General features: G+C 39.9%; 1 long non-coding RNA gene across 1 annotated transcript in view; it reads right to left on the bottom strand.

Annotated features, from left to right (window-relative positions):
* Positions 1 to 6,955: 6,955 nt before the first annotated feature.
* Positions 6,956 to 25,370, bottom strand: part of LOC132399769 (uncharacterized) — a 34,912-nt gene continuing 16,497 nt past the window's right edge. The window contains exons 3-4 of the long non-coding RNA XR_009514066.1: positions 15,611 to 16,032; positions 6,956 to 11,469 (exon numbers count right to left, since the gene is read on the bottom strand). This is a non-coding gene — a long non-coding RNA (uncharacterized LOC132399769). The remainder of the gene's footprint in view (positions 11,470 to 15,610; positions 16,033 to 25,370) is intronic.

The raw sequence follows: 25,370 nt of genomic DNA, 5'->3' as shown, positions 1-25,370 counted from the left end.
CTGTTCGATCCAATTTAATTATATTGAGATACATGTCGACTGTAACGAGTTCTATGTTCGGTAGAGGGAGACAGAGATTACTTTTTTCATTTTTTTTATTTAGGTAGGTGGAGTTTATATTTGTTTTCTATGCTCTTTTTGGGGCTTGCGTCAATTGATATCAACTTATTTCCGGGCTTTGTAGTTTGGGTGGTTCAATTTTTTTGTTTTTTTATATCCCCATTGTGGAATCCCAGAGCATACGCAAATTATTATTATTGCTGTTCATCTCCGCCATTTTCAACTACTTTATCCTGACATGCGTCTAACTACTCTTTTTAGATACAAAGTCTCATGATGATATCTAAACAGTTAAATGTTTTAAGTTGGAATGTCCGTGGTTGGAATCATCCTATTAAGCGCAAGAAAACATTTAAAATTATTAACCGATTCCAACCTGATATAATCTTTGCTCAAGAGATGCATATCAGGTTAAGGGATAAAAACTGATTTTTTAAATCTTGGAAGGATTCTCAGTTTCATGCAAACTCTCCAAGTAAAATTAGAGGTGTTTCTATTTTTTATTTATTCCAATATCCCTTTTAATCAGGAGGCTATTATAGTCGATATTAATGGTAGATTTCTGATTGTTAAAGAAATAATTTATAATAGGAAAGCGGTTTTAGTTAATATTTATTGACCAAATGTTGATTATCCCTCATTTTTTAAAGCTCTCTTTGCTCTATTACCAGATTTAAATGCATATATGTTATTAATGGGTGGTGATTTTAATACTTGTTTAAATCCTTTAATGGAAAAGTCATCATCCAAACATCAACTTCCTAATAGTTCTGCATCACTTATTAATTCCTTTTTAATTGATTATGGTTTAATGGAAATTTGGAGGCATATGCATCCGAGTGATAGAGAATACTCTTTTTTCTCACATGTTCATAATAAATATTCGAGAATAGACTATTTTATAGTCGACCCTCAACTTTTATTTAATGTTCAGAAATGTGAGTATGATGCAATTGTTATCTCTGATCATGCTCCTTTAAACCTAATATTTGAACTGAAAGATGTTGCTTCTACCAGACTGTTTTGGCATTTTCTAGAACACTTGTTACAAAGTCCGGAATTTGTTGAGTTTATTGAAACTCAGATAAAAGAGTTTTTTCTCTTTAATAATACAGGAAACATCTCAAAGTTAGTAATTTGGGATACATTAAAAGCCTATTTACGTGGTCAGATTATTTCGTATATAGCTAAACTGAAGGAACAAACAAGAAAGGAATTAGATAAAATCTCTAAACAAATTAAAGAATTGGATAACATCAATGCAATCTCTCCAAATATTGTTTCATTTAAAAGAAGAGTAGAATTACAATCGTAATATATTATTAACATATCCTATCGAAGGATATTTGCTTAAATTGAAAAGTCAATTTTATATTTTCGGGGATAAAAATAATAAGCTCTTAGCTTCCCAATTAACAGCAGCTAGAGCTAAAAGACAAATTTTAAAGATTCGTGAAAATAATGGAGATATAGCAAGTAACCATGAAGAGATTAATATTTTTCAAGATTTTTATTCTGATCTTTATAGATCTCAATTTCCTGCAGATTCCTGCAAAATGAAAGCCTTTTTACATAAGATTAAATTTCCTCAAATTTCTGTTGAAGATCAACAGATGTTTGATGCTCCAATTACCAAGAATGAAATTCAGAAAGCTATTTTATTAATGCAATCAAGCAAAGCTCCTGGACTTGATGGTTATTCAGTACGATTTTACAAAAAAATTGAAGGATTACTTTCTCCATATCTTTTGGAAATATTTCATGAATCCTTCGAGAAAAGGTAGCCTACCTTCTTTTTATGAAGCACCTATTTCCTTAATCCTTAAGAAAGATAAAGATCCTACTGAATGTTCATCATATGGACCTATTTCATTATTAAATGTGGATGCAAAAATTCTCTCTAAGATAATGGCTAACAGCTTGGAAAATTTTTTAACTAAATTCATCTCTATGGATCAAACAGGCTTTATTAAAGGCCATTACTTTTTCTCTAATGTTCGGATATTGATGAACATTATATATTCACCATTATCTAAGCAATCTCAATGTGTTATCTCCCTCAACACAGAAAAGGAATTTGATAGAGTTGAGTGGCCATATTTGTTTAAAGTATTAGAAAAAATTGATTTTGGTAGTAATTTCAATAGGTGGATTCAAATGATTTATAAGAATCCTATTACCACCGTTATTACTAATAATTTCAAGTCCTTTTTTCACTTTTTCGTAGTACTAGACAGGGATGTCCATTAAGCCCTTTATTATTTAACCTCGTATTGGAGCCTTTGGCCATAACACTACGTGAAGCTAAAAATATTCATGGTATCTCTATGAATGGAATTGTACATAAGATTTCTCTTTACACAGATGATTGTTTGGTTTTTATTTTGAATCCTGAGGAATCAATTCCTAATCTTTTGGAAACACTAAAAGATTTTGGTAAATTTTCAGGATATAAACTTAACTTGAATAAAAGTGAATTGTTTCCTTCAAATGCCCCTATTTTTATATATAATGATATTCCTGTTAGAAGTGTTAAAACTTTTTAATATTTAGGTATTATAATTACTAAAAAATATAAATATCTTTATAAAGCTAATATAGTTCCTTTAATGGACTCCATGAAACAACTATTTTCTAGATGGAATCCACTTACTCTCTCTTTAATAGGTCGCATCGATGCTATGAAAATAATGATTTTACCTAGATTTTTATATAGTTTCCAAAATATACCTATCTTTTTAACTAAAAAAATAGTTTTTCTTCTTATTTCTTCCTTTATTTGGAACAATAAGAGACCAAAAATTAATAAGTATCATTTACAAAAATCTAAAAAAGATGGTGGACTTGCACTTTCTAATTTAAGACTGTATTATTGGGCTGTTAATATCAGACAATTATGTTTTTGGCTATATTGGCTCGACAAGAGCCAAAAACCACTATGGGTTGATTTGGAATTAAAAGCTGTTAAACAATTTCATTTAACTTCAATATTAGGAGCTCCATTACCTTTACAACTCTCTAAAATTCCAAATTTAAATCTTTACCCCGTTATTAAACAGTCCTTATGGATTTGATTTCAGTTTCTCAATTTTTTAAATTTTAAATAACTTAAGCAGTCTAGTTTTTTATATCAAAACTTTTTATTTAAACTTTCAATAACCAATCCCATTTTTCTCCTATGGAGAAATAAAGGGATCCGTTCTTTTACAGATTTATTTTGTGATGGTCGATTGAAGACTTTTGAAGAGTTAAGTAACAAATATCCTCTCACTCATACACATTTTCTGCAATATCTTCAGGTTAGACATTTTTTATGACAATATTTATCTAAGTTTCCATATTTGCAAGAATCTAATTTGTTGGATACCATTTTGAAGTTGAATCCTTTAGTGAGAGGTTCCATTGACAGAATTTATAATTTATTTTTGTTACAAAAAGAGAACCTCTCACTAAAGATTAAACAAGATTGGGAGAGAGAACTGAATATGACATTTGTTAATGAAGATTGGTTGCGAGTTTTGAAAAATGTAAATTCTTCTTCTATATGAGCCAATCACTGTTTAATTCAATTTAAAATTGTTCACCATTATTATTTAATAAAGGAGAGACTATCTAAAATATTTCCTAGTATAAACAACTACTGCGATAGGTGTAAAACTGAAGTAGCTACTTTGTCACATATGTTCTGATCATGTTCTTCATTAAAATTGTTTTGGAAATCTTTATTTTCTACAATTTCTAAAGCTCTGAAAATTAATTTACAACCTAATAGATTGACTGTTCTATTTGGAATAGTTCCACATCATATTCAGGGTATTTCATCTTCAGATCAACATGTAATTGCATTTGTTACATTATTAGCAAGAAGGGCTATTTTATTAAAATGGAAAGATGCCTCTGTCCCTACATTAATTGAATGGTTTTCTCAAGTAATGTTATGTCTCAGTTTGGAAAAAATTAGTAGAATTTTTGATCCCCAATTCGATTTTGAGAGAAGATGGGGCTCTTTTGAGAAATATTAGCATTTAATTTGAATTATTTTTTATGGTTTCCTTCCAATCTTATTCTAGAAAGGCTGGCTCTGTTACAGGAATCAAACTGGACACACTGTAGGCTTGGTTAAGAATTTTCACCTTAGTTACAGAGTGCACCCACAGGCTTATAAGCATCTGGACAAATTGATAAAGAACATAATCTCAGGAATCATTCTTTTTAAGAATCCTGTAGGGGTGCAACCAAGTAAAAATGGCACCCATTTGCTAGGAAGGTAATATTATTGAGTTTGTCAAGGAAGTTACCAATAGAAGGCGGTAGGTGTTGTCTACATGGACTTTGGCAAGGTCTTTGTCAAGGTCCTCTACAGGAGGTTGGTCAGGAAGGTTCAAACTCTTGGCATTCATGAGGAGGTAGTAAATTGCATTCAACATTAGCTTTGCGGGACAAGCAAGAGGGTGGAAGTTGATGGTTGCCTCTCTGACTGGAGGCCTATGACTAGTGTGCCACAGGGATCAGTGCTGGGTCCATTGTTGTTTGTCATCTACATCAATGAACTGAATAATAATGTGGGAAACTGGATCAACGAAAGGTCTGGCAGATGGAACACAACATTGGTAAATGCAAAGTCATCCATTTTGGAAGGAAAAAATAAAGATCAGATTACTTAAATAGTAAAAGATTACAACCTGTTATGCAGATGGACTTGGGTGTTCTGTGCATGAATTGCTAATGGTTGGTTCGCTGGTGCAACAGGTTATCAAGAAGGCAAGTGGAATGATGGTCTTCATTGCTAGAGGGATTGAATTTAAGAACAGTAAAGTTAAGCTGAAACTGTACAGGGTACTGGTGAGGCCATTCCTGGAGTACTACGGGTAGTTCTGGTCTCCTTACTTGAAAAAGGAGATACTAGCTTTGGAGGATATTCAGAGGAGGTTCACCAGATTGATTCTGTACTTGAGGGGGTCAATTTGAGTTGCCTGGCACTACACCTGCTGAAATTCAGAAGAATGAGAGGTGATCTTATAGAAACATATAAGACCATAAGACATAGGAGCAGAATTAGGTCATTCAGCCTATCGAGTCTGCTCTGCCATTCCATCATGATGATCCCAAATCCCATTAACCCCATACACCTGCCTTCTCGCCATATCTTTTGATGCCCTGACCGATCAGGAAACTATCAACTTCTGCCTTAAATATACCCACAGACTTGGCCTCAATCACTGTCTGTGGCAGAGCTTTCCATGGATTCACTGCTTTCTGGCTAAAGAAACTTCCTCCTTATCTCGTTCTAAAAGGTTGTCCCTCAATTTTGAGGCTGTGCCCTCTAATTCTGGATACCCCCACCATAAGAAACATCCTCTCCACATCCACCCTATCTAGTCCTTTCAACATTCGGTAGGTTTCAATGAGATTCCCCCCCCCCCCCCCCACATTCTTCCTAATTCCAGTGAGTACAAGCTCAAAGTTGCCAAAATCTCCTCATTTGTTAACTCCTTCTTTCCCAAAATCATAATTCTGACCCTCCTCTGGCCTCTTTCCAATGACAACACATCCTTTTGGAGAAACGGGGCCCAAAACTGTTTACAATACTCTAAGTGCAGACTGACTAGTGTCAGCATTATCTCCTTGCTTTTACATTCTATTCCCCTTTAAGTAAATGCCAACATTGCATTTGCCTTCTTTATCATCTTGTACAAGGACTTCTAAGTCCCTCTGCACCTCTGATGTTTGAACCTTCTCTCCATTTAGATAATAGTCTGCACTATTGTTCCATTACCAAAATGCATTATCGTACATATCCCAAAACTGCATTCCATCTGCCAGTTTTTGCCCATTCTTCCAATCTGTTTAAGTCCCTCAATAATCGCACAGCTTCCTCAGCATTACCTACCCTCCACCTATCTTCTTATTATCCACAAACTTTGCTAAAAAAAAGCCATTAATTCCATTATCCAAATCATTGGCAAGCAATGTGAAGAGTAGTGGTCCTAACTCTGACCCCTGATGAGCACCACTAGTCACTGGCAGCCAACCAGTAAAGGCCCCACTCGCTGCCTCCTGCCTGTCACCCATTCCTCTATCCATGTCAGTATATTTCATGTAATAAAAGTGTGAAAGGCACAGATAAGAAGCAGGAAATTGTTTCAGTTGTAGGTGAGACTAGAACTGGGGAGTATAGCCTCAAGATTTGGGGGAATAGATTCAGGACAGAGATGGACAGAGACTACTTTTTCCCAGCGAGCACTGAATTTGTGAAATTCCATGCGCAGGGAAGCATTAGATGTTACTTCATTAAATATATTTAAGACACTGTTATATTGTTGCATATCAAGGAAACTAAGGCTACGTCCACACTAGACCGGATAATTTTGAAAACACTGGTTTTGCGCAAAAACGATAGGTGTTCACACTAGGCATTTTAAAAAATATCTCTGTCCACATTGAAATGGAGATTTCGGCGAATCTCCTCCTACTGCGCATGCGCAGGACACATCTACTGAAAACAAGTGACATGTTTGGTGTTGAATCTTGCCGTGAAAGTGCATGTTTGTGTAGTTACAGACTAGAAAAACTTAACAACAGACAGCTGTTGGCTCTCGCACAGAAGAACTTAAAAGTAAAAAAAAACAAATACTGGAGCGTACGGAGGCAACTGACAGGGAGTTCACGGACAGGTTGACCCGGCTGACGACAAACATTGAAAGACTGACTAACTCTGTTGCATTAGTAAAGCACCTTGTTAAATGTATAAAACATGTCTGCATCAGTATTATCTTGTATTTCCATACAATGTTACTTTAGGCTGTTACACATCTATCATCAGAGAAGTACTTGCATATATAGGTAAACCACCTTCATATGAGCAAGGACATAAAACAGGGCAAAGTGAGTATACTTATTTATTCAGTAAGTTATTCGACAAAGTATTCGGTGAGTACATTTCGAACTCTTCTGACGTCAGTCTTGTTGCTGTTTGTTCTGAAATTGTTAGGTTGCATTCAAGAAAACAATGAAATAGCATGCTGGCGTTTTACAGCGTTTTCAGGTTTCTCCGGTTACCCCGTCCACACTGCTCCGGCCAATCTGGCGTTTTCAAAATTACGCACTTTGGACAGTGTTTCTGAAAAGCTCCGGTTTTGGGGGATGAAAACACCCTTTTACTGTGGACAGAGGGTAAAAACGAAGAGAAAAAGCTTTGGTTATGGATTTATCCGGTGTAGTGTGGACATAGCCTAAGAGTCACAGGGAAAAGGCAGGTTGGTGGAGTTGAGTACATAGCCAGATCAGCCATGATCTTATTGAATGGCAGAGTAGGCTCGATGGGCCAGATGGCCTACTGCTGCCTCAATGTCTTATCTTCTTATCTAAGATTGATGGCATAGTAGACAGCAAGATAGGCTATCAAAGCTGATAGGTGGATACATGGGCTGAAAATTGCAGAGGGAATTCAATGCAGACAAGTGTGAAGTGTTGTCCTTTGGGAGAACAAACCAGAGTAGGACTTACACGGTATGTGACAGGGCACTGAGGAGTGCAGCAAAACAGAGGCATCTGGGAATACAGATCCATAATTCCATGAAAGTGGCACCATGGGTAAATAGGGTCGTAAAAAGAGCTTTTGGCACATTAGCATTCATAAATCAAAGTATTGAGTACAGGAGTTGAGATATGATGCTTTAGTTGTATAAGGTGATAGTGAGGCCTAATTTAGATTTTAGTCTGCAGTTCCAAAGACCTATCTACAGGACAGATATCAATAAGATTGAAAGAGGTCAGAACAAATTTACAAGGATGTTGCTTTGACTTGAGAACCTGAGTTGCAGAGAAAGGTTGAACAGGTTAGGACTTTCCTCCCTGAAATGTAGGAGAATCAGGGGAAATTTAGTAGAGGTATACAAAATAATGAGAGGTATAGATAAGGTTAAAGCAAGCAGGCTTTTTCTACTGAAGCTGGATGAGACTGGAACTAGAAGTCATGAGTTAAGGGTAAAAGGTAAAATGTTTAAGGGGAACATGAGGGGGAATTTCTCCACTCAGAAGGTGGTGAGAGTGTGGAATGAGCTGCCAGCGCAAGTGGTGGATACGGATTGATATCAACACTTAAGATAATTTGGATAAGTACATGAACGGGAGGGTTATGGAGGGGTTGATGAGATTAGGCAGAATAATAGTTCGGCATGGTGTGGGGCTTGCTTCTATCCTGACTCTAATGTCTCCTTGAGGAACAATAATGCATGAGTATATGAAATCACCATTTGGGGATGCCTGCATTACACACAAATCCCAGAATTTGCTCTATCTGCTTTTGTGGATTGAAAGAAAGTGTATCAATGGAATTATTTTGTTTTATATATATTATCTTAATGTTTGACACTCTGCATCAGGTTCTCATATAATAGCTGAAGTTCTGAATCAAGGAAGTATTTTATCCTCTTGTCATGAAATCTATTAAAAAGCTGGCATATTTTTGTACATTAATTTGTCAATAGAAATATTAGTGCAAAACTGGGCTAAAATCAACCTGAAAGACAATCCAAAGTCCAGTCATCTGGATCAAAAGGGTAATCATGAAACAAGTGCTCAATACTGCCCTCTACTGAACAAAGTACAAAAAAACAACCAATTTAAATTTGCTTGATTATCGTTTGACTTGCAAAATCTTTCTTATCCACCTGGTTCAGAACTACCAACATGACAGCAAGCCCTAGAGAACAAAGCTCCTTGTGGCCATCTTGATGTCAAACACTTAGTGGTCAAATCTAAAAAACTTAATGCAAACTTTTCTTTTAAATTGACAACCACCTACAAAACAGAAGCTACACATCTTTATCATTAACTAAACCTGTCTGCTACAGGCTTGTGTCCACCAGTTGTCAGCAGAAGATGTGAGTACTCTGCATTATTCCGTGGTCAATTGATGTTCCTAGCCTCCAAATAAGCAGCTGAAATTGGCAATAAAGATTATTTATGACAAGTTCCATTTTCTTTAATGCCCTACCAGAAAATAAAATATTGCAAGATAATCAACACACACACATTGTCTGAGCTGTTTATAGTGTCACACAGGTAGAGATTCTGAGAAATTTTTTTGCCTAATTACAATTTATGGATTATTTGTTAAAACTTCAATAGATGGACAGGTATTGAAAATTTGCAAGTGTGAGAGCAGTTATAGAAACAGTAATTAACATTAACAATCTAATCTCTCTCCTTGTATCTTCAAAATTGACAAAGTACATGAGGACTCTGTCTAACTTGAGTGGCTCTTGATATGCTGTAGAGAGGCATAGTGTTTTGTGCTGTAGTTGAGATTCTGATGAGATAAAGAGAAAGAATCAGGTCTAGCATGTTTCTCCCTTTCAGCTGCTAAAGGCCTGTAGGGGTATTTTTAAGTCTTTCATTTACATTGTGAATTTGGGGAGGATGCTAAGCAAAACTTCTGATCTCATGCTGGTATTAAAAGAAGTTCCATCAGTTTCAATACTCCAACATGCCCCATACAACTGCAATTTATTAGCAGTGTCCCACAGTAAAAACATACGTCTCCCTAATAGTTGAGTTCCCAAGCTCATCAACTTAATTGTAAACTTACTTGATTAAATTTTTAAAACATAATACATAAATTGATATTGCCAAGACTATGTTGTCAAGGAACAAATCTTACTTTAACAATTAAAACCATTAAAAAGTGTGCAAAGTGATAAATACCTGTTTAAAATGGTTTAATACCATTTTAAAGTTAGCAACAACTGAAAATTTAGTCAGTTAAAATAAGCATGTATATTGAAGCAAAAGATGTTCATTCATCTTCAACAATATGGAATCAACATGATAATGTGACTTTGATATTAAGTGACATTAAAGAGTTTATGAAAGATAATATGAAAAAAGGCAGATACATCACAAATTATATGTGATATCATTGATTACCTGAACAGACTTGGGGGACTGAATCATTTACTCATTGTCCCATAATTTCCAGTAATTTTCAACATAAAGTTGAATGTGCAACCACAGAAACAAAATCTGACTAAATAAAGCAGAATTGGATTTAAACTAAGCACTGTGTATTTTCCTAATAGGAATACACAGAAGTTATCAATTCTGTGCTCTGAGTAAATAGTCAGCAAATAGACAGCCGGTAGGAGACAGCAGTTGGGGGACTGGTAGTGCAGTGGTATTGGAAGGGAATTAAATCAAAACTCCCTTGGACTAGGAAGCTGAGAAAAATCAGGCTGCACTATAAATTATTGAGTAGTAAATGGAGAATTTGGCTACCACAGGAGATTGTAGACAAGAGGTCAAGCCCTGTAACTTGGAGAGATGGCAATACAATGACATTAGGTAGGCAGTGGAGAGAGGAAAGGTCAATGTTTTCTGGAGTCATAAAACTGGTAAATTCTGGTAAAACTTATTGTTTTGGTAAAACTTATTGAGTTGCATATTGTTTCTAAAGAATGATAAAATAAAACTAAGATAATATAAAATATCTCAAAGAGCATGGGAATTCTCACTGACACTAATTTCAGTTTTGCCGCAACCAGTCATCTCCATATTTCACCATAATCTTGGACAAAACATAAATCAAGGCATGAATTCCAAAAGAGAGCTGAGAGTCATTTGATATCAAGGCAACACTTTACAAATATTTCAACAAGAAATTCTGGTAAAACTGAAATCAATTGGCATCAGGGGTAAATATTTCAAAGATTGGTGTCATACCTCACAAAAAAAGATAGCTGAGGCTGCTAATAATCAATCATTTCTGTGGGAAAACATTGTTGTAGGCATTTTTCAGGGTTAGAGCAGTCTAATTACCTTCAGATGCTTCATCGAGATCAGTAATTTTAAACTTATACTGATCTACAGTTTTAAGAGTCGATTGTACCTTCTTATCCAACACTTCAATTGTACGTACTTTTTCAACAATTAATTTTTCAAGAGTCGCCAACTTATCTTCATGCCGCTGAATATCCGATGCCTGCGACTGAAGCTTAGTATTAAGCGATCTAACAACTCCTTCAAGTTCAGACATTTTCGTGGTAAGCTTGTTTTCCAAACTTGCCATTTTACTTTCCAGCTTGTTTTCCAAACTTGCCATTTTACTTTCCAGCTTGCTTTCCAAACTTGCAAGTTTAGTGTCCAGAAGATTAGAAATTGCATCGATAGATAAAGGCTCCTTAGACGATTTCTTACTTGTAGCCATTTTAAGTTCGACAAAGTTAGATCAAATATAGTTTTAGGGAAAAAAAAAGTCAATCGAAAATATCAACTCATTTGATTAAATTCGAAAAGATTTGATTAAAGGGTGATTATAGTTAAAAAAGTGAAGAGCGCCTAAAAGGCAGATGTTTACGTCGCCATCTTGAAACTCCACCTCTCCAGATGCTTCATCAATGTAAGGTTATCCTAAGGTAACAAATGGAAATGTTTATTCTTGTTTTCAGAATGCTCAATTCCATTTGCAACTTCTCAACAAATGAAGCAAGCTTTACAGGAAAACTCAGCCAACATGCAAACATGAACTGGTAAGTAACATTCATGCTCCAAAAGTGCTAGCTAGTTACTATTTCTAACAAGAGAAAGTAAAACCTCCTGTGTACCTCATTCACTGGTATTTCCATTGCCAAGTTCCTCAAAGGCAATATTAATATACTGGGATATTGACCAAAATCTCAAAGAGACCAGTGGTATAAATACCATGGCAACAAGAGAAAGTCAGATATCCTGATGCAAGTGACTTGCCGACGTCATCGAGATATAATATGGAAACAGGCTTTTTGGCCCATCAATCCCATACCTACTCCCTAATATTCATTTACACCACTCCTACATTAATCCCATTTTGTTTTATATTCCTACCATCTTACCCCATATCTACCACTGGCAGCAACTTACAATAGCCAGTTAACCTACTATTCTGTATGTCTTTGGTATATGGAAGTAAAGGAAAATGTGCAGAAGAAACGTAAAAAAAACATGCAAACATCACACAGATAGCACTTGGAGTCAGGATTGAATCTGGGTCTCTAGTGAGGCTTTAATAGCTTTCTTATTGTGCCACTCTAGTTATTCCACCATCTAAAACAGTAAATCAAGAGCATGATGCAGTACACTCTATTTTGCTTGTAGAAATAAGCTCCAACAACACTCAAGAAGCCCAACACTAACCACGTCAGGGAAGTCTTCTTGATTATTATTCATTAATTCCCCCTATCATTGGCACACAATGGCTGTAGTGTGCATGATCTATACTGCAGTTACTCAGCTTAGCTATTCCTACAGTATTCTTCAACCAGTCTCCACTACTAAGATGGACAAAGGCTTTAGGGTATGGAGGAATACCATAATCTGGGTGCTTCCCTCTATGTTTTACATATCATGACTTGGAAACTTTGTCACCGTGCATTCATAACAGCAGCATGGTATCATCATGGTTTCCACACTGCTTTACACTACAGGCAATCCAGGTTCAATTCCAGCCACTACCTGTAAGGAATCTGCATGTACTCTCTGTGACCACGTGGGTTTCCTCCCAAAGCCCAAACACCTACCGGTTGGTAGGTTCATTAGTCATTGTAAAATTGTACAATGATGAGGCTAGGGTTAAATTGGGGCATAGCTGGGCGGTGGCTCAAAAGGCCGGAAGAAACTACTCAATGTTATATCTCAATAAATAATAAATAAGTAAATTATTGCTCAGTCTAAATCCTGAAAATCCTTCTCCAACATCACTGCAGGAATATTTTCTACCAAAAAGCCTGCAACAGTCAGAAAATGATTAATCACCATCTTATCAAGGACAATAAAGGCTGTCCAGGCATTAATTTGCAATTCCAGGTTACTGTTCAGGGAATGGATGAATAATAATCAAGAAGACTGCCTTGATGTGGTTAGTGTTGAATTTCTTGATTGTTGTTGGAGCTGTATTCCTCCCGGCAAGTAGTGTTTTTTGTCATGCTACTGCCCAAACCCTCCAAAAATAATAGATCATTCAAGAATTCACTTTCTTCAAACTCCAAAAGCCATGCCTTGAGGAGTGCAGTTTACACATTCTGAGTGCATGAATGGAATTGTGCATATAAATGAAAGTTCCTATTCCCCAGATTAGTTACTGGTTGTAATATTGCCTGTCATTTAAAAGGCTTATACAAGCATTATTTTTTCTTATCAAAGTAAATGTTTTCAAATGTATTATTTACACTCAGCTATTTTGTACTATTCATTTATTTTGCAAATTATAGTGATTTTTAAGTTTTGACTGTACTACCACAAACATTGATTAACACAACCTGTATTAATGATAATAAAACTGATTCTGATTATCTACATAAATGTTTATTTCCAGATAATCTTAGTTTGCCTTCCTGAGTGTTCTCATCCAATTGTATCTACAGTTTTGTATAGAATAAAGGAAATAAAATCATAATGGCAAAGCTCAAGGCCAAATCCCAAAAGAAGAGAACTTCCTGTTTGAAGTTTGTTGGAATCTACTAATCTCACTGCCAGGAAACTAATTGACTCGGGCTCTACTCTAATCTTTCATAACCAAAACTGCTGTCTGCTGATTGGGGGAATCTCTGTAGTTTCACCCTCAGCAATCTTCCTAATGAGCAAACCAAAAGAAAATTCAAACATTTGAATTGCTTCATTTCAGATGAGATATAAATCCAAGACTATCTTCTTACTTGGGTCTTGTGCTAGAATATAAACAGTGGAGTTCACTGTTGGTCTTTTCATTTCAATCATTATTCCCATAGACAAAATGCATTGCCATCTATATATTAACTGTGCATAGAGCTTGTTGTTTATGTACTGGTATTTGTAAATTCCTCAGTTAGACCAGTGATTACATTGTAAAAGCAATTGATGAACTGCATTTTGGAACATCTACATATGTGTTATGTATATTACTATGTTAAATTCTTTATTTTTTAGTGTTTCTTAGCAGTATCCATCATCATGACTGCTTTATCACCTTAACCTTTAATGATATATATGTGCAGTATGGATATTACCACAATCACAACATTCATTGTCTATTCCTAGTTTTGGAGAAGGTGATTATTAGCTGCCTCTATGAATTGTTGCTGATTGTGCTATGAAACTTCTCCCAAAATTTTATCAGACAGGAATTGTCAGAATTTTAACCTAGCAATGAGGAAAGAACAATGGTATACATTCATGTACAGATAATGTGTGACTTGGAGAGAAACTTAGAAATACAGAATCAAATTTACAACAAAGGAGTAGACTATTTAGTTTACTGAGCATGGGTCATTTGGAAAAGAGTTACCTAATCTAAACCCACCTTCCAGCCCTTGATAAGTGACCCTGAAGCTTCTTCGAAAATAGAGGCACTTTTTAAAGGTGTTGAGGATTTCTGTCTCTTCAACCTTCCAGGTTGTGAGTTCCAGACTTTTACAATACTTTGGATGAAAAAAAAATCCTCATCACCCCTTTAACTAAGAGGTATGGTGAGGATAGGTGAGCATTAATTTACAATATCCATGTGAATTCATTTATGCTTGTTGGCAACTCGAGAATATTGGTAATTTGATATGGTTTACATGTGGATGCTTTAGATTTTCATGAGTAAAGAACTCGACGCTGGATAGCATGGCTTGCAAAGTTCCTCACCAGCCAAGTAGGTCAGTCTTCCTGTAATTTAACTACCAGGCAACATCTTGTAAAAGTTGTGCCAAAGTGCACCTTTTGTCTAACTTTATTGTATCATGACTGATTGTGCTTGTAACCACGTAACGTGAATGTTTAGTCTCCGTTCGGCGGTTCGCACGTGTGTACTAAAAAGTAGTAGACTTCTTAGATGAGAAGTGTTCACTTACATTTTTCGCTGCTATGTATAAGATACAGGGTTGGGGGGGGGGGGGGAATTCTAATGTTGTTTGTATTCTGTTCCTTCAGAATTGCCACTACCCTATTAGTACTGTATTAGTTTTGTGCAATTTTCTTGGTATTTTTATACTGCATACGCAATTGGTCGAGACACAAGTGTGTGGATTGAAGGTTAAACGGAGACTGTAACAGCAGGAACTGATTGTAAAGTTGTTCGTTTTGTTTTAAGACCCTCTTCTGGCATTTAAACATCTAAAACAGATAAAGGAATTAAAACCCGAAAAAGTAGGTGTTGTCCTGAGTGTGTACTTTTCCCTGGGCTACAACATATACCTCCAAGTTTTTGATTTATCAGCTAAGGGGAACGGGCCCTTCCTTTATATTTTATCAAGGCACCTAATAGTTTTATATATTCTAGTTAAGTCTCCCCTCAGTCTCCTCTGTTCCAATGAAAACAAATCAATCTTTCATCATGGCTACGGTTTTTTCCAGTCCTGGCAACACCTTCATGAAAACCCTCTGTTCGAAATCAAGCGAAAATAAACGTTTCCTTGTAATGTAGTGACCAGAATTGGACATGTTACTCAATCCATGGTAGAGCAATCTTTGTTTACAGTTCTTTCATAATCCTCTGGGTCTATATATCCAGACCAAAAAAGGAAAGCAACCCATGTGCCTCTTTCATCTTTCTTACCATCTTTAAGGATCTGTGGGACACATGCTCTCTCTGTTATTCAAGCTTCTCAAGTTCTCCCCCCATTTATGGAACTTGGAGACATTGTTTCCATGTGCATTCTGTTCTTGTTCTTCTTGGCTGTAGAAGTCACAAGGGTGGGAGATAAAATCCAAAACATTATAATGATTTGCGGCAGTGCATTATTTATAATACCGTGGTGAACTACATATACCTGTCTGGACACGCCCCTCTGCAGACTGCTCCTGTGGCTCCTCCCACAGACCCCTGTATAAAGGTGGTTGGAGGCACTGCTCCTCCCTCAGTCTCCAGGATGTTGTGTGGTGGTCTCTTGCTACTAATCGTGGTCTCTTGCAGCTAATAAAAGCCTATCGTTCATCTCCTGTCTCTGAGAGTTATTGATGGTGCATCAATTTTATTAGCTGCAATTTTAAAACATGGAGAGCATTTTACGACCAGATAAATTGGACATTTAAATCAAGACAAAAATGGGAATCTGATTTGAATGTTAAAATTGATGGAAAAAACTGGTCAAGATTATGTTCTGATAGTATGAGAAATACAATAAATGTTCGACTTAGATTAATACAATATAATTTTTACATCAATTATATATAACACCACAGAAAATAAATAGATTAAATTCAAATATGTCTGACCAATGTTTTCGATGTAATCAAGAAATTGGTACTTTTTTACATTCTACTTGCTCTTGTTTTAAAATCCAACCATTTTGGATAAATCTAAGACTTTTATTGGAACAAATTACTGGAGTACAACTCTCACATAGTCCAGTATTATTTTTATTAGGAGACATTGAAGGAACAATACCTAAACTTAAATTGAATAAGTATCAGAAAAAATTTATAAAAATTGCATTGGCAGTAGCCAAAAAAGTTATCGCAGTTACTTGGAAATCTGATTTATATTTAACTATGGATTGTTGGAATAATGAAATACATAGTTGTATTCCACTTGAAAAAATTACATACAACCTAAGAAATGAATATGATATATTTTTGAAAATTTGGCTCCCATACTTACAAAAGATAGGATTAAAAACATAGGTCCTTTGAAGATAAAATTATAAAGTAATTGGGGAAAGTAAAAGTAAATATTAAAATTATTTTGAACTCCATGGAGCATGTGGGGATCCTCCGATATCCAGGCAATCTTTCTCTTCTTTTTTATCTTTCTTTAGATGAGGGTTAAGTGGGGGAGGGTTAAGGGGAGGGGGGAGTGTTAATATTATTTTTCTCACTATTTCATCATCTCTTTTATTCTTGTAATTTTCTAAAATTGAATAAATAAATAAAAAATTTTAAAAAAGATAAATTGGACATTGATCCTCAAGCTCCCGAAGCAGCCATTGCCTTTGAACTCTGGCTTGCATGCTTCCAATCGTACCTGGAAGAGATTCCCGTGACTGAGTCTGCTATCATGCACAGAGTTCTCCTCTCCAGAGTCAGTCCATGGGTGTACTCCCTAATCAGGGACCAGCCGACCTACCAAGGGGCACTGGACGTTCTCAAAAAACAGTACCTGTGGCCGGTGAACACTGTCTACACAAGACATCGATTAGCGACACGGCAGCAGCGGGCCGGAGACTCGAGCGCTGAGTTCATCCGGGCCCTACAGACACTCGTGCGGGCCTGCAACTGCAGGGGACTGACAGCGGAACAGCATGCAGAGCTCCTGGTACGAGACACTTTCGTTACGGGGATCAGGTCAATGTACGTGCGCCAGCGGCTGCTGGAAAACGCCGATCTTACCTTACAGTCAGCGATCAAGCTAGCCGACACGCTGGAGGCTGCTCTGCACAACGCTGACGCTGTTCAGCCACGTGATCTCCCGCCGGTCCCATGGATGCTGCAGACCCCGCCACCCCGCCGGCGAATCGACCAGAGCTGCTGCCACTCGCGAGTCCATGCAGTCCCCACAATCGACCACAGCTCCTGCCTGTCACAAGTCCGCACAGTGTTACTTCTGCGGACTCGAAAATACCCCTGAAATCGCTGCCCCGCCCGAAAAGCTACCTGCTCCAGCTGCGGAAAGAGGGGCCACTTTGCCAAGGCCTGTAAGTCTAAACCACGAGCGGGGTCGAACAGCGCCACGTGCAAGGCATGGGGGTCACCATCTTGCCTGCCTACCTCGTGCGAGGAATGGGGGCGGCCATGTTTGTCGGCACCACCTCGCTCCACCTCTGACCCACGGGTGCTTACCGGGCACCAAGACGGCGATTCAACTCTGGCCTCCGTAACCCTCAACCAAAGCACTCCACACCAGCTTGCAAGGTCAATGAAGGACATCCTGGTGGAGGGGCACAGGACTAGCTGCCTGTTTGACATGGGCAGCACTGAGAGTTTTATTGACCCGGACACGGTGCAACGCTGTGGACTTGTGACACAGCCGGTAAGCCAGAGGGTCACCATGGCTTCTGGATCACATTCCACAGACATCCGGGGGGGTTGTGTAGCAACATTGGTGGTGCAGTGCACAGAATATCGGGACTTTGCGTTACTGGTCATGCCTCAACTGTGTGCCCCTGTGCTATTGGGGCTCGACTTCCAGAGCCACCTGAAAAGTGTGATTATGGCATATGACGGGCCCCTCCCACCACTCACTGTCAGAAATCCTCAGTGTTGTGGGGCTTCATCATATACCTCGCTACTGACCACACACACACACTGACCCGCACGTCCCACCCAGCACCATGCCAACAGCCGCGCTACTGACACCACTTGCAGCCTCTCCACCCTCAAGATCCCTCCCCCACCGCTGTTCGTCAACCTGTCCCCCGACTGTAAACCTGTGGCAACTAAAAGCAGGAGGTACAGCGCAGGGGACAGGGCCTTCATTCAGTTGAAGGTGCAGCGGCTGCTCAGGGAGGGGATCATTGAGCCAAGTACAAGTCCTTGGAGGGCCCAGGTGGTAGTTGTTTGGACAGGGCAGAAAAATAGGATGGTCGTGGACTATAGCCAGACCATCAATAGGTTCACGCAGCTCGACGCATATCCCCTACCCCGCATCGCGGATATTGTCAATCAGATAGCTCAGTATAAGGTGTACTCGACCATAGACCTGAAATCTGCTTACCATCAGCTCCCCATCCGCCCGGAGGACTGCCCCTACACCACCTTTGAGGCGGGCGGCAGGCTCTATCGCTTCCTGTGCGTCCCCTTTGGTGTCACGAATGGTGTCTCGGTTTTCCAGAGGGAAATGGACCGGACGGTGGACCAGTGCCAACTGAAGGCCACTTTCCCAATATCTGGAAAACATCACCATCTGAGGTCACGACTGGCAGGATCATGACACTAACCTCCAACGATTTTTCCAAGTGGCCAAAGCTCTTGACCTCACCTATAACAGGGACAAGTGTGTAATCGGAACCACCCGACTTACTATTCTTGGGTATGTCATGGAGAACGGGGTCACTGGCCCGGAACCCAATCGTATGCGCCCCCTGTTGGAACTCCCTCTTCCCACCACCCTCAGAGCCCTCAAACGGTGCCTGGGCTTCTTTTCCTATTACGCCCAATGGGTCCCTCACTACGCAGACAAGGCCCACCCCCGGTCAAGTCCACCGCATTTCCCCTCTCAGCCGAGGCCCGCGCGGCCTTCAGCCACATTAAAGGGGACATTGCCAAAGCAACGATGCATGCCGTGGATGAGACCATTCCCTTCCAAGTAGAGAGTGACGCCTCCGACTTCGCGCTGGCTGCTACCCTCAATCAGGCAGGAAGGCCGGTAGCATTCTTCTCTCGTACCCTTCAAGGCCCTGAAATTCGGCACTCCGCGGTGGAGAAAGAAGCCCAGGCCATAGTGGAAGCTATTAGGCACTGGAGGCACTATCTCGCCGGCAAAAGGTTCACCTTGCTGACTGACCAGCGCTCAGTTGCGTTCACGTTCAGCAACCAACAGCGGGGCAAAATCAAAAATGATAAAATTTTGCGGTGGAGAATGGAACTCTCCACCCACAACTTTGACATCCTGTACCGGCCTGGCAGACTCAATGAGCCCCCGATGCTCTATCCCAGGGAGCGTGTGCCAGTGCGCAGCTCAACCAGCTGTACGCCCTCCATGCAGATCTTTGCCACCCGGGGGTCACCTGATTTTACCATTTCGTGGAAGCCTGGAACCTGCCTTACTCCCTTGAGGACATCAGGATGATGACCAGGGACTGCCAAATCTGTGCTGAGTGCAAACTGCACTTCTACTGTCCTGAAAAGGCACAACCTGCCCCTTTGAGCGACTGAGTGTCGACTTTGAGGGCCCCCTTCCCTCCACTGACTGCAATGTCTACTTTCTCAACATAATTGACAAGTACTCGCGGTTCCCCTTTGCCACCCCTGCCCCAATACCACTGCCACGTCCATCATAAAAGCCCTGTGCCAGCTCTTCACTCTGTTCGGATATCCCTGCTATATCCACAGTGATAGAGGGTCCTCCTTTATGAGTGACGAGCTGCACCAGTACCTGCTGGCTAGGGGTATTGCTACTAGTAGGACCACGAGCTATAATCCCCAGGGAAATGGACAGGTGGAGAGCGAGAATGCCACGGTGTGGAAGGCCAAAGCAGTAAGGCTAATCAACACCTCCACCCATTAACCCACCCCATCACACACCCCCCCCCCACCTTTATCATTCTTGTCAGAGTTACCTTATATACAGCCACTCCTGTGCCTAGGGTCACTTTATGGATAAAGTATATAAGATAGATAGATATATATATATCAAGTCACCTTTTATTGTCATTTTGACCATAACTGCTGGTACAGTGCATAGTAAAAATGAGACAACGTTTTTCATATCAGAGAGAGAGAGAGCTGATATGTATATAAGCTATTTTACATATTTATATTTTATTTATATTTATTGTTATTTTTATTATTGTGTACTTTAACTTATTGTTTTTTATGCTGCCTCAGATTCAGTTACTCATTTGATTCTCATTTGCACTTGTGTACTAAAAATGACATTAAGCGATCTGCATTATGGTCTGGCATGGGGGGGGGGGGGGAGGCTACTGCACAATATCTGGCTGTTGCAGAAATTTGTGTAATTACTCAGCTCTGTCATGGGTACTAGCCGCCATGGTATCCAAAACATATTTAAGGAGCAGTGCCTGAGGAAGGCAGAGTCTATCGTTAAGGAGCCCCACCACCAAGGATATGCCCTCTTCTCGTTGTTATAATCAAGAAGCATAACAATGGTACAGAGGAGATATCACAGGTCAGTTTTTAACGCAGAGAGTGGTGAGTGTATGGAATGGACTGCTTGCGACGGTGGTGGAGGTGGATACGATAGGGTCTTTTAAGGGACTCCTGGACAGGCGTATGGAGCTCAGAAAAATCGAGGGCAATGGGTAACCCTAGGTAATTTCTCAGGTAAGGACATGTTTGGCACAGCTTTGTGGGGCAAAGGGCCTGTATTGTGCTGTAGGTTTAATATGTTTCTATATTTCTATTTCTAATTAAGAGTGTGGAAGTTAGAAGAAAACAAAACTCGAGAAATAGGAGCAGGGGTAGGTGATCAGGATCTTTGGGACTGCTCTGTTATTCACTCCGATCAAAGTTGATATTCTCAGTGCCATTTTACAGCACTTTCACCTATTTAGCAGTGTGAAGGAACAGAGACATCTTGGAGTCCACATCCAAAGTTGCTGCACAAGTTGATAGGGTGCTTAAGAAGGTGTACAATGTGTATTGGCCTTCATTAGTCAGGGAACTGAGTTCAAGAACCAGTAGGTATTGTTCTAGATGTATAAAATTCTGGTAGAGCTGCACTTGGAATTTTGTATTCGGTTCTTGTTGCCTTATTATAGGAAGGGTGTAGAAGCTTTACAGAGGATGCAGAGGAGATACCAAGATGTTGCCTAGATTAGTGAGGATGCCTTATGAGGATAGGTTGAGTGAGCTAGGGCTTTTCTCTTTGGAGCGAAGGAGGACGAGAGATCTGTTAGAGATGTACTGTATAAAATAATAAGGGTATAGATAGAGTTGACAGGTAGTGCCATTTTCCCAGGGTCAAAATGGCTAATATGAGAGGATATAATTTAAAGATAATTGGAGGAAAGCATAGGGAACAATATCAGAGGTAATTTTTTTTACATGGAGTGGTAAGTGCATATAATACGCTGGCAGGGGTGGTGTAAAGGTCAATACATAAGGGTCATTTAAGAGACTCAGGCACACGGATGAAAAGAAAAAAATAAGGGCTATGTGGGAGGGAAGGGTTCGATTGGTCTTGAAGTAGTTTAAAAGGTCAGTACAACATCGTGGGCAAAAGGGCTGAACCATTCTAGGTTCTATAGCAGAATAGTATTCTAGCTGGGACTAAGAATTACAGCAGCTTTTGGACAAAAAAACAAAGAGTGAGAATAAATGGATCTTACTTGGGTTGACAAGCTAAGATTAGGAGGATACTGCAGGGTCCCAGCTTCCACAACCTATTATACAGCGGTGAATATGCAGCATCTTATTGTTCCAAAATCCTGATAGTTTGGCATCTAGTTTATTTATTAATCCAGAAAAAGAGTTAAGGCTCCAAATGTGTAGAGAGGCAGATATCTGCAGTGCAGCAGGAGCAGGGATTTGGACCATAGGCCAGGTATGTGAACCGAACCAGGAGTGTAATCAGGAACACCAGAGGTGAAGAATGTGGCTAGGTTCTAATGAAGCTTTCTGATGATGTAGAAATCAAGGTAAATTGGGATACAGAATGAACACTGGCGAAAAAGGGAGAAAAGCGAAAATAGATATAAACACCAGCAAGAGAAAATCTGCAGATGCTGGAAATCCAAGCAACACACATGAAATGCTGGAAGAACTCAGCAGGCCAGGCAGCATCTATGGAATAGAGTAAACAGTCAACATTTTGGGTTAAGACACTTCATCAGAACTAGAGAAAAAAAGATGATGTCAGAGTAAGAAGGTGTGGGAGAGGCGGAAGAAATACAAAGTAGTAGGTAATAGTTGAGCCTGGTGAGGGGGACGGGTGAAGTAAAGAGCTGGGAAATCATTCTGTGAAAGAGATAAAGGGCTAAAGAAGGGGGAATCTAATAGGAGAGGACAGAAGGCCATGGAAGAAAAGGAATGGGTAGGAGCACCAGAGGGAGGTGATGGGCAGATAAGGAGCTAGAGAGAGAGAGAGAGAGGGGGAAACAGGATGGGGAATGGTGGGGGCGAGGAGGAGGGCCACTACCAGAAGTTCGAGAAATCAATGTTCAAGCCATCAGACTGGAGGCTGCCCAGATGGAATATAGGTGTTGCTTCTTCAACCTGAGTATGGCCTCATTGCAGCAGTAGAGGAGGCTATAGACTGACATGTTGGAATGGGAATGGGAAGTGGAATTAAAATGGGTGGCTACTGGGAGATCTTGCTTTTTCTGGCAGATGGGGCATAGGTGCTTGGCGAAGCAGTCTCATAAACTATGTCAGGTCTCACCAATATACAGGAGGCCACATTGAGAGCACTGGATACAGTAGATGACCCCAACAGACTCAAGTCCTGGAAGGACTGTTTGGAGCCTTTAATGGTAGTAAGGGATGAGGTGTAGGGGCAAGTGTAGCACTTGTTCTGCTTACTAGGATAAGTACCTGGAGGGATATCAGTGGGGAGGGAAGAATAGACAAGGAAGTCATGTAGGGTGTGATCCCTGCGGAAAGCGGAAAGTTGGGAGAGGGAAAGATGTGCTGGGTGGTGGGATCCCGTTGGAGATGGCGGAAGTTACACAGAATAATATGTTAGACACAGAGACAAAAGTAAGATGAGCAGGGCCAGGGAACTTGAAATCATTGAAAAAAAAATCAAGAGTGTGTGAGGTGTCACAGATGTAGGTAGGAGGGACTGAACTGGGGCAGGGGAGGTGCAGGGATAAAACTGAGTCAAGGTATGCAGGTATAAGTTCAGTGGGGCAGGAACAAGCAGAAGCAATGGGCCTAACTGGACAAGCAGGTTTGTGGATCTTTGGTAGGAGGTAAAAATAGGAGGTGCAGGGTGAGGGAACAATGATGTTGGTGGCAGAGGATGGGTGATCCCCAGAGCTAATAAGGTCAGTGAAATAAGCACATATTTTTCAGTTTGGGAAGCTGTTACGAGTTGGGTATCACTAAATCTTGTTCTAATTGTAGGGAACTTCTAGTATCCATAGAAAATGAAAAATATATTCACCTTGGACTCAGCACAGAGCAAATTCACTCCTGTAATTAAGGAGTTGACCTGTGAGAAAAGATTGAGGACATACATCAAAGATCATTGGAATTCAGGAGAATGAGAGGTGACTTCATTGAAACATGCAAAATTCTAGAGGAATTAGTAGAATTAGAGGCCATAATCACAGGATCTGGGATCACCCTGTTAACACTGAGGATGATGTCTACCACAGGGCTTTGGATAAAAATCAATATTTAAGATTGAGTTTGTAGAGTTCTGGAGATAAGAAAGGAATGCCAGCCTGAGATTTAAAATCAAGCATGGTCTTATTGAATGACAGATTGGCTCAACTAGATGTGTAGCCTGCTTCTATATTTTCATGTTGACATTGACTGATTAAATCACCAGCCTTCTATGTTTCTCTAAAGTTTCTGCTCTTACAATCTACCTTATTAAAACTATATAGTCTAGGCCGGGGGTCGGCAACCCGCGGCTCCGGAGCCACATGTGGCTCTTTTACGTCTGTGCTGCGGCTCCCTGTTGCTTTGGGAAATAATTGGTTGTGGCGACCCTTTTCCTGGCACATCCGAACCGACTCACAATTAGATAGCCTACGGGTGTTTGCGAGCACAGAGCTTTGGAGCCTCTGCACCATGGGGGGGGGGGGGGGGCAGGTTGAGGGAGGCTTAAAAGTGAGGCTGAAGATTTCGAATAAAGTTTTTTCCTTCGACTGCAGTTAACGACTCCGTGTCGTAATTTTAGCGCTGCGTGTAGCACACCGCTACATGGTCAGTATTTAATTAAAATGTATTTTATGTTAGTTTGTTAGTTTTTGAAATGTAAATCTAAATTTGAAGATTATGGTGATCTTGTACAATCTAAATAAGACGTTGTGGCGACCCATTTTCTGACACATCCGAACCGGCTCACAATTAGCCAGCGTTCAGGCTAAGGGAGATAGCCTACGGGGGTTTGTGAGTACGTGTCTTTTGGAGCATCCGCGCCCATGGGGGGGGCGGGTTGAGGGAGGCTTAAAAGCAAGGCTGTTTAGTTCGAATAAAGCTATCTTTGACTGCAGTTTACTGACTGCGTGTAGCACACCGCTACAACGTGTTTTTATCGCTGGCTGTCCAGAGGGGAGGTGCTGAAACGCTTTGTCGCGTGTCTGGAAGAAGTGAAAACTTTCCTGGGCAGCAAAGGGCTCACCTTTCCTGAGCTGGAACAGCCAGAGTGGCTGGAAAAGCTACACTTCATGGTAGACATGACAGCGCACCTGAACACGCTGAACACAGCTCTTCAACGGGGTAAGGACGTACTGCCCTGCACATGTTGGAGGATGTTTTGGCATTCGAGCGCAAGTTGACGTTGCTTGCCAGAGATTTACAGAAAGGCACTTTGTCTCACTTCCCCAATTTGAGAGAGTTCAAACAAGGTCATGACATGATAAATTCGGAGTATTTACATTCTGCAATCATCGCAATGCAAACATCGCAATGCAAACGTCGTTTGGGAAACGCTTCTGTGAGTTCAGAGAGGAAAAAAACACATTATCCTTCCCGGTCACTCCCCTAAGCATCGATCCATCCCTACTGAATACGACTGCATT

This window comes from Hypanus sabinus, chromosome 9, assembly GCF_030144855.1.
Source record: "Hypanus sabinus isolate sHypSab1 chromosome 9, sHypSab1.hap1, whole genome shotgun sequence".
NCBI lineage: Eukaryota > Metazoa > Chordata > Chondrichthyes > Myliobatiformes > Dasyatidae > Hypanus > Hypanus sabinus.
The sequence above is the reverse complement of the archived record's forward strand: the minus strand, read 5'-3'. Positions and strand labels throughout refer to the sequence as shown.